The sequence below is a fragment of the Aplysia californica genome, unplaced genomic scaffold (genome assembly GCF_000002075.1).
Source record: "Aplysia californica isolate F4 #8 unplaced genomic scaffold, AplCal3.0 scaffold00077, whole genome shotgun sequence".
Taxonomy (NCBI): Eukaryota; Metazoa; Mollusca; class Gastropoda; order Aplysiida; family Aplysiidae; genus Aplysia; species Aplysia californica.
In genome coordinates, this window is record NW_004797347.1 from 1,491,388 (window position 1) to 1,502,524 (window position 11,137).

An 11,137-nucleotide genomic window follows, 5' to 3' on the forward strand; every position below is an offset into this window, starting at 1 on the left:
TCTCTCTCTCTCTATTTCTCTCCCCCTCGAATTCTGTGACCTAACTCTGAACGCACCCAGGAGTTCTTTGATTTTGTTACATAACCCTGAACGCACCCCAGAACTGCGTTGTCATCTCCCGCCGCCGCCTCTGAGATCTGTGTGCAGACGACACCGAGTGGATCGATTCTCACTTCCTGGCCGCTTCCCCACAGATTAACCCTCCCTCGTCTGCTCTGTCACGTGACCTGGTATGTAAATTCATGCTTTTTTATAGTTTGTGTGGGTGACTAAGAGGACGTATATATACAAATATCTATACGATAACTTTCCAACATCTGTGATAAATTCCTTTAGTTTTTGTAAAGGATTTACGGCGCTCACAACTGCATAAGGTCATATGAACGCCAGAAGATTCGAGTTGTTACAAGAGAGTAACAAATTAATATAAAAAGGAAGAAGGGGAGATAAGGATGATAGATGCTTGATTGGAAAGAAGAAGCAACAAACCAAACCAGAACGCCCGCCAACCACCCACGATAAATTCCTACGTGTGGTTTGAGATATGTATCTGGTGTGGTGACATGTTGTATTATTTATCAGCTTTAATTTTTCTCTTTGCATAGACATTCTTTATGAAAGTAGTTAGGAACTTGAATTCTATGTACATATATATCACATGTTTTTTAATCATGCTTTCAAAGCCACAGAAAATTCCCACTAGGACAAAAAGTATTTTATCTTTCACAACACAGCAACAGGCAAAGGCGAATAAACATATTTTATTTTATTCCCTAGCCAAAAAACACATTTTTTGGGGCGTTTCTTGTGTCGCGGTTAAGCGTTTCGAATCACCATAACCTGCATATGACCCAAGTTCTATTCCTAAGTGGGAATCTCCCCCTTTTCTCTTTTCTGCTAATATGTTGTATCCCTCTCAGCTCGGGGGCGGCCCTGACAGTCACACCCAAAGCCTGGCCTTTTGACGAACTAATTCGGTCGATGAGGCGTATGAATACTTGAACCTTCAAAAAAAAAAAGTTTGAAAAATCAATCAGTCAATCAAAACACAATGTTTCATGTTTTGTGGGAGAAGGTGGGTTGCTAATTTACTCTGACGTATCACGACCAATCTTGGCGGTGAGGAACACTGAGGACCTAGTAGAAAGACATGGATTCTTGACACAGTATCTTCACCATGCAAGTACTGAACTCACAGCTCAGCACTTATATGACCTTATTCTGTTGCAAGTGCCGTAAAACTCTTACTGAAGCTAAACAAAACGAACTAACAGCCCTCGCCAAAATAAACTATGGAGCGTCAAAACACGATACTATAGAACTTCACGGGTGTCTCTCTTTTTTAGTGGTAAATGTTTTACAGCGCTCACAACTACATAAGGTCATAATATGAGCGCGCAGGACACACCTAATATTTTCAGTTTGTAGGAAATTTTGAATTTTGCCCGGGTGGCGGCCCGAAGTCTACTCTTTTAAATTTTGGACCACCAAGGGATCTTTAACGAGCGCAACTTGCACACCGGACCTCCGAGATTTTTCGCTCTTGTTCGGGAAGGATCTTTCCTACCAGAAGATCACGGGTGTGGCAGAAAGACAACAGTAAGAAGGAGCCAAGGAGAAGCAGTGGAAAGTCTGCAGAAAGAGTCAGGGGCCCAGCGGTGGGGTCAAATGAGGTGAGGGGTGGGGGCAGAAAGTGGAGACGAAAGCAGACGACAGAATATTGCTAGAGAGCATGAAAGGAAGTGAAAGGAGACAATTTTAGAGAAGATTTTTTTCCCCCGAAGCTACCCGGATTCGAACCCGGGACCTTTTGAATGAAAGGCGAACACTTTAACCTCTTGGCCTCGAGAGCCCCCTCGGGAGTCTCTGAATGGTTAGTGTGTTCAGACTCACAAATAACGTGAAGCAAGTGTCGGTGACATGGGGGTCAGGTGGGTAGTCACTTCGGTGTGTCCTTCAGCTGGACACGATAACCCCAGCTTTAAAAAAAAGCAATGCACAGAGGCGAACAACATTAGCGTGCTTATTGTCGATCAGTTGGTTTCAGTATCATAACTAGCTGGACCCCCTTTCGATGAAAGGAATGATCGCTGCATTAACATCGACTGAAAGCCATTTGCTTACTATATTTACACTCTACTAGAATAGAGCAATAAATCTAAAGAGATGCAAATAATTAGAGGGTCTAGAAATAGAGGTGTATAAATTGATTCTATATTCTGCTTTCGTAGTTGTACACTCCAGAATTCCAAAGGTGTGGAAACAGTGCGCACGGCTAGTGAACGGAAAACTCACTCGTCTACAATGGCGTCTTAGAAGACGGACTTTCCAAAGATTAGTTCTAAAGAAAACTAATGAAAAACTGACTTCAGGCTCCTCAATAAAACTGTGCACCCTTTAAATGATCCTGAACCACCTTTAATTTTGTCAAATTCGAAAGTTAAGTGGTTGGGAAGTTTTAGGCGGCCAAAGTGACAAAGCTCTCATAAAATATAAAAAGTATAGATATCTATGTATCATGACTTGGCAGTCCGTATACCGGTATATTATTATATTATACTATTATTTTACACCATTGCAAACCAAAATTACTCCACGGGGATCAATACAAGTGGAGTTTTTTTCCTTTCTTAAAAATGTATAACGCACACGACAATAAACACCATTTTAACGTTATCGTGGTAATTATTCCAAAGGAAACAAAGACAATTTTTGATATTTCTCGGATAAAAACCTCTGAACCTCTGACGTAAGTTAGGCTTGCTTGTCACCTAGCCATTCATTAAATTAAAAAAAACAACAACAATTGGAAGAAGAGACAAATTATATAGTTTTGTGGACTTTTAGAAAATCGACATAAACGCCTTGGATACCTTACTGTCACTTCAAAACTAGAAGGAAATAGAGAAAGAGGTAGGCCAAGAACATCTTCCACAGAGAACGTCTACAGACATGTGACTGTGAAAGACTGGGATAATACATTTTTAATAGTGAGATTGATATAGGTTATGTTGTCTGATTCAGCTTTCTTGCAAAATGAGGCCATTGTCAGGCTCTCTCGTATTTGTCTGCAACTCAACCCTGCTGGAGTTATGATAGAGACATGTTCTGTACTTCGATTTTCAAAGAATGTACTTCTTTAACTACGTCTTTACCGGTGTCTAGGGTGTGGCGGCTGGCTGCTTCTCTTTTACAAGCACAAGATACAAATTTGATTCCCGTGAGGGGGTGATTTTTATGGAAAATCTAAGTCTTTTTGCTAGGATGTTGTAGCTTTCTCAACACGGGTTGGTCCTCACAGGAAGGGTCAATGACCAACTCCCAAATATTCTAACTCGTGTTGTTGGCGGCTTCAAATACCTTCATTAAGACTCCCCCTTTCTCTTTCCATCTCCCCCTCCCCCTCGCTATCTCTCTTTCTCTCTCTCGTTCTTTCTTTCTCTCTCTCACTCTCTCCCTCTCTCTTTAATCCCTCTCTCCCCTCTCTCTCCCTCCCTCTATCTCTATCTATTACACACACACACACACACACACACACACACACACACACACACACACACACACACACACACAAACGCGCACAAACAAATTGCACACACAACACAAACACACATACATGAACCATGTTTCCATCATCAAAACAATTTCTCTCTGTATTTACACGGGCTTGAGACCGTCACACCGAAGTGATGCTGCATGCATTTTAAAATGTTTTGGAGACGCCATTTTCATAGCATGACGCACCAGTTCGCATTTGGCCTACCACTAAAAGCTGCAACAATTGCGCCATATTGCAAGGTACAGGAGTCTAACAAGTCAACAGAAGTCTGCAGATATTGTTTTCCCCAAATGTTATTGGCCTGCTTAGAGCATGGTTACGTTTTGTAAAAAGCAGAGAGCTTTTTGTATTGAACATTACCTCTCCACAAACTCACCAACCCTGACATTCCGTAAGTTATGCGCACGGCATGGAGAGAATGCTTAGGTGCCCTCAAGACCTTTGTCGTCATGAGTAGGGAAGTTCCGTCAGTTTGGATCTGTAGCGAATCAGAACTAAAAAGTTCTTTAAAACATGACCACTTCTGGACAAACGCGCACCCTGCGCATCCCTTTAAACGTCAGCAGAGTGCAGATTTCAGTAGCCGAGTCCTAGGAGACGTCTGTCCGTGGATGATCTGCTGCTAGGATTTTCCTACACATTGACAGTCTGCATTCTCATGGAAGATCTTAACTTAAGACTATGCCTTGTTCATCTTCGCTAGGCCGAGGTGACATGGATCAGAGCATGGCAATGTGTTCATGATTCCTCGATTGTCTTGTAAAGAGGGACCATTTCCTCGATGACATTTGGTTTAGTGGAAAGCCCATTTTAACCCTGCAGGAAACGTCAACTCCAAAAATGCTGTCTATTGGGCACCCCACTCTATTGTCTCTAGACGCCACTTCTTAGTGAACATGTACAGTGTATGTGGCTTTAAAAACTCATGGTTTAGCAGGTCCTTGTGTTAGGGCGCCACTGAACATTTCGAACGACGCGTTAAAAATGTGTCGAGTCCAAAGGAGGGAATGTGGAGCACTGCTTCTAGGAATTTCAAAATGGAATCATTAGGTTTTTTAAACTCTGTAGAAGAATTAAAATATTGTTTAAATGTGACAGGAATGGAAAATTAATGTCAAAGAGAAAATAAAGAAAAAGGTCAACTAATCTTTTCACGACTTCCTTTACAAGATTTTTAAACATTGGTGAACTCTGCGTTTTTGGGTTCTTTTTTCTTTTAGCCGTTTCCGTTTTCAAAACATGTTTCTTCTTCGTGGATTTTATATCAAACAAATTCCTTTGGAATGAATTATGTCTTTTCCAAATAATAGCATTCTAGAACAATTTTTGCGCGAGATATTTAGAAAAAAAGTTGTAAAGTTTTAGGGGGATCACCCTATATGTTTTTTTTAATGCTCTGATAGAGCAAAACCATTTATAGGACTTATCTAAAAATGAATATCAGACAAAATCCTTTTAGCTTCCAAATAATATGTTCAAATGTGAAACGCAAAAATCTTTAGTATGGAGGAAGATATTTACAAAACAAATTGTACCGTGTACAATAATCATGGACCGACAACATCAGTGTATGGACTAGAGGCGCTGTGTTCGCCCCGCATTCAATAGGTCCCGGGTTCGAAACCTCACAATGACTGAACATTTCCTTCTAAAAAAAGCTCTCTAATCATGTCTTGTCGTCAGCTTTCATCTCTATTTTTTTTTTAGCAGAAATAAATGGCGAACCACGACCATTGATGTCTGTTTCAGATCTCGCATTCGTATTGACGATGGTAACTCACTGAAGCTCTTCTGTCACAGAAGGGGACAGAGTTAGTGTAGCATTGATGTATTCACTTTTTATTCTCTAATGACTATGGGCACTGTTTTTTTTTATATCATTTTGAAGGCGGACTGCTTCAACCCTGTCTGTCAGGACCAACCCGAGCTGAAAAAGATGCAACGTCTCAGCGGACAGACGGAGTTTCAATATGATAAGAGATTTATAACCCCTCCAGTTGATATTTTATGGTCATGTCATATGAACGAGTCGGACTCAGGTTGGTAGTTTTTATGTTCGTTCTCAGCAAGGCTTGCTTGTATTTTATTAAGTCGGAATGGTTGAAGTTGAAAACCAATCGTAAAAATTCAGTAGCAAAAACAGCTATTTGATTTACATTAGCATCATTTACGTTTTGAACTAAAGACCAGTGCCTTTATAAAATCGAGAATTCTTTCGGGAGGTACCCGATTGTAAAAAAAATGGGTTGAGAGGTAATCGATTGAAAATTTTTAAATATATAATACCTGTATATATATATATATATACACGAGAATCGAACTCCTGTCTTTTGCGTATGACGGGGACAGGCCTTACCCCTCCAGCAAAGACGCCGGTGTGTGGGCACAATGTTCCTTCACAACACACACTCTATACAGGGGCCCTACAGTTTGTCTTGCACTGTGCTGGCACCCACCAACCACCCGTTCTGGCGTCTCATTCCTAGGTTTTTTTTCACATACTTTAGTATCAGTATGAGTTTTATGGCACTGGCAACACAATAAGGTCATATTGGTGCCGAAGATTACAGGTGTTACAGGAGAGTAACAAAAAAAAAGGAAAAAAAGGAGGGGATATAAGGACCATAGATGTTTAACAGGACAGAAGGAGCCAGCCACACCAGAGCACCCACCAACCACCCACGGACACATAGTTTGTCCGACCAGCGCAGCAGCAGACCACAGCCAATGTTGCAACACTTCTTGAGCCGTCACACACAAACCAGAAACACAAACTTGTCTATTATATAGAACACATAGGCCTTCCCAGTGTTGCTCATCTCTGAAAATTTCAGAAAAAGAAAGATTTTTCCTTTTCAACTCTTTTTTCTTTTCTGAAACTTTTAAAGAAGAGTAACACTATAGTACCTTGCGAAATTTTAGAGAATAATTCTATTGTTGCTCATCTTTTTAAGTTTTAGATTTTCTTTAAAAGTTAAAAAGGGAAAACGTCCACGTATAATGAAGGTATACTTCAGAACAGTGCCTCTGCAAGCGTTGTCGAACGACTAAAAAGTGCGTTCTAAAAGAGTTAACGTTGATATCCGCGGAGGTCATGTCCTGCATTCAATCATTGTTCGTTGGTCAAGCATCTGACAAAATGTAAGGCTCTAATAAAACAAGTATGCATCATTACATGTATTCAACTCAATACGTGTCACGACGCGGTGGAATCAGGCGCTCGTCAAATTTGGGGCATTTGGAGGTATTGGTATTATCTGAAAACTCATTCATTTGTCTTGCTTTCGATGAAAAAAAAATACCTGTCTATCTTGAATACAAGTCGAGATATTTGCGATTGAAGGAAGTGAGGGTCAACTGGTTTCAGAGGCAAAATTAGCCAGAAAATGGCCACCAAAGTTCGGTAACGTCCATAGATTGAGAGAAAATGTGCAATATTTGTGCCTTTAATCAATGTTTTTCGATAAAATCCGCACCGCAATATGTTTTAATTAGACGTAAAAAATGTTGGGCCAAAAAAAAAAAATTCAATAAACATTGCCAAACTGGTTGAAAATTGGCGACTTCACCGATTTCATTCTTTTGACGAGCGCCTGATTCCACCACGACGTAACACATTTGTGTGGCAACGTGGTGGAATCAGGCTCTCGTCAATTTTTGGGCATGTAGAGTTATTGGTATCATCTTCAAGCTTGTTCACTTATCTTTATTTGAAAGAAAAAATATCCATTTATCTTGAATACAAGTCGAGATATTTGTGAATGAAGGAGGTGGGGGTCACCTGTTTTCAGAGGTAAAATTAGTGAGAAAATGGCCGTCAAAGATTAGTTATTTCCTTAGAGTAAGAGCCCGCGGTAACTGAAAATTTACATTTTTTGTGCCTTTAATCAACGTTTTCCAGAAAAATCCACACAGGAATTAGTTTTTTAATGGGCATGAAAGGTGTTGAGCCAAAAAAAACAAAAATTTGATTAAAATTCACAAACCTGCGAAAAAATGCAAGTTTCTTCACTTTGGTTATTTTGACGAGCGCCTGATTCCACCACGACGTAACACACATTATTGTATCACAGTTTGAGTGTAAGTAAAGAGAAGCGCACCGACACAATGGTCATTTAGCGCAAAAGAAAAAAAATAAAAAAATGTCAGAAATAACAGTTAGAAAGAAACGGAATAAAGGTCGTAGAGCGGCCCAACCACCTGCTGCACGGTTTCATAAATAACACGAGGACACGCAGATAAACAATCTCCAACTTTATTGTTAATCATTGCATGAATAATTATAACAGTAATGATAATAATATTATAAAACAATAATTATACCAACAATAATAATAACAAAATGATAGGCTAATAATAATAATAATAATAAAAACAATAACAACAATAATAATAATAATAATAATAATAATAATAATAATAATAATAATAATAATAATAATGATAATTTATATAATAATACGCAAAAATCTTTACAGTAATATACTGTATTAGGAACGAATCATCAGAGCCCAAATGTGAAAAGAACTAAGACCAAGGACACTGTCAGTCACTGAAGAACCCGGGAGTTTGGTTTCACTTTGTTCTACGTTGTACTGGTACATTGTCAAAGCTTGGAGCAGAAGAAAATCTTCAGCTTCAGCCTCTCTACCTTCATGCAAGGCTTGACTATAGGCCAAAAATAGAATAACTTGGCTTGTATAGAAGAAATTACACGTAATTGCTGGATTGAAGTTATGACATGTTACTTGTACTGTCAATCCAAACTATTGATATATTAGTTGCCTGCGCAGTGTATTATGATCATGATACAGTGCTGCCCCCCCCCCCAAAAAAAAAAAAAAAAAAAAAAACACGAAAAATTAAATAAATTACTATTTTCTTTTTTTTTTGTTGTCGTTGTAAAACAGGGTGATATGAAGTTTAGAATTTATTACAGCCAAAAAAAATGTACCACCACAACTCTCCCCCCCAACCCCCCCCCCCTAAAAAAAACATACAAAAAAAACCGTACCCGGTAATTGCCGGTAATGGAAAAATAGAATAAGACGAAAAAGTTCAGCTCTATGAGCACATATTTATGTCTACCTTTGGTAAGGTGTAATTCACACACAGTGTTTAAAAAACCCTCAGGTTATTCAAGAAAAGGGACAAAAAATCTTTTTCCAAAGGAAAAGCCAACCTGGTACTTGAACCCTTCCTTTCTACATTAGGGCCTATCTGTCTATTAAAGTCCATTTTCACAGGCTGAACAAGTGCAATGGAAGAACGAAAAAAAATAATTTAAATTACCTCCCATGTAGCGCTGTGACCAAAGAAATGAGGCAAACATTTATAATTTGTAATTGCAGAACTAATTTATACCCACCCACCCCCGTCCCATTTCCTGTTGAAGCATAAGTAATATGTTCTTCTCCATCAAAGCTTCAATAAGCCTCCTGCACATATTGAGAAAAGCAAGATATTGATAACCCACAAAGAGTCTATAAAGGAAATCCAGCAGACAGGCAATTTAGATCGACAGCTGTACGACAGGCAGTTTTTAAGTAGTGTCTCCCAATACAAAACTGTTATACTTAATAACAATTACAATAATCATAATCATACGAGATTAAGCCAATAAACACCAAGATTAACAAAAATAGAAATAATAAGAGCTGTAACCATTCTACAACTACTCTCAACAAAGAGTATAATACGGAGTAGAATTCTTCTTCTTCTTCTTCTTCTTCTTCTTCGTCTTCTTCTTCTTCTTCTTCTTCTTCTTCTTCTGCTGGTGGTGGAGGTCCGACCTGCATTCAGCTGGCGGTCAACACAAGGTTATTCGGTGCACTGCTTCCGATGGCTATATACCTACATTGTGTCTCAGCAATTGTAACACACTACTGGGTCTCAGCAATTGTAACACACTACTGGGTCTTAGCAATTGTAACACACTATTTTTGTCACTCAAAACCACCCTAAAAAACCCACACCAGTCTACGATTTTTCTGACAAAAGCAAGAAATGAACAACAAAAAAGAAGGGATAGTAAATGCTTTACATTACCACCAGCACAATTTAGGCAATAGAGGAGGCGGCGGTAAGGGATAGTAAATGCTTTACATCACCACCAGCACAATTTAGGCAATAGAGGAGGCGGCGGTAAGGGATAGTAAATGCTTTACATTACCACCAGCACAATTTAGACTATAGAGGAGGCGGCGGTAAGGGATAGTAAATGCTTTACATCACCACCAGCACAATTTAGGCAATAGAGGAGGCGGCGGTAAGGGATAGTAAATGTTTTACATTACCACCAGCACAATTTAGACTATAGAGGAGGCGGCGGTAAGTGATAGTAAATGTTTTACATTACCACCAGCACAATTTAGACTATAGAGGAGGCGGCGGTAAGGGATAGTAAATGTTTTACATTACCACCAGCACAATTTAGACTATAGAGGAGGCGGCGGTAAGGGATAGTAAATGCTTTACATCACCACCAGCACAATTTAGACTATAGAGGAGGCGGCGGTAAGGGATAGTAAATGCTTTACATTACCACCAGCACAATTTAGACTCTAGAGGAGGCGGCGGTTTAGACTCCCTGCTTGTCAGGACAAACCTTAGCTGAGTGGGAAACAGAGTTCTCGTGGACAGACAGAGATAAAGTGGAGTCCACTTAAACTGAACATGGCTAATCTCAAAACAGTGGCAAACAGAAAAAAAAGGTCTCCATATTTTTCTTTGCTACTTGAGCATTCTGTCTATAACAAACCTGCCCCCCCCCCCCCCAATGATTTACTTACTTTTACTTTTACCCCCCCCCCCCCCGACTAAACAGAAGAAAATCAAGCAGTCCCTCATATTTCAATTTAAGCAAACCCTACTGTATTATAATATGTGAGGCAGCGTGGTGGAATCAGGCTCTCGTCAATTTTTGGGCATGTAGAGTTATTGGTATCATCTTAAAGCTTGTTTGCTTGTCTTTATTTGGATGAAAAAAATGTCTATTTATCTTGAATACAAGTGGAGATATTTGAGAATGAAGGAGGTGGGGGTCACCTGTTTTCAGAGGAAAAATTAGTGAGAAAATGGCCGCAAAAGATTGGTTATTTCCTTAGCTTAAAAGTCCGTGGTAACTGGAAATCTCCTTTTTTTGTGCCTTTTATCAACGTTTTTCAGGAAAGTCCTCAAAGAAATGAGTTCTTTAATGGGCATAAAAGGTGTTGAGCCAAAAAACAAACATTTGATAAAAATTCACAAACCTGCGGAAAAATGCAGGTTTCTTCAATTTGATTAATTTGACGAGAGCCTGATTCCACCACGCTGCCTCACATATAACATAATGTTCTTTAAGCAGTTATCCATCATTTCTTTTGCAAGCAACTCCGATGAGCCCTAAAGATAACACCATAGACACTAGTGTGAGGCAAGGCTTCACAACAACAGAGTAAGCTGCTGAGGAACAGAAATCTGTTTTAAAACATGTCAAACGTTTTTTTTCTACAGCTTTTTTAAAAACATATTATTGAGCAGAAGTATTCTCCAGCCTGCAAACACAACGGCAAGTAACATAGGCACTTGAATACAATA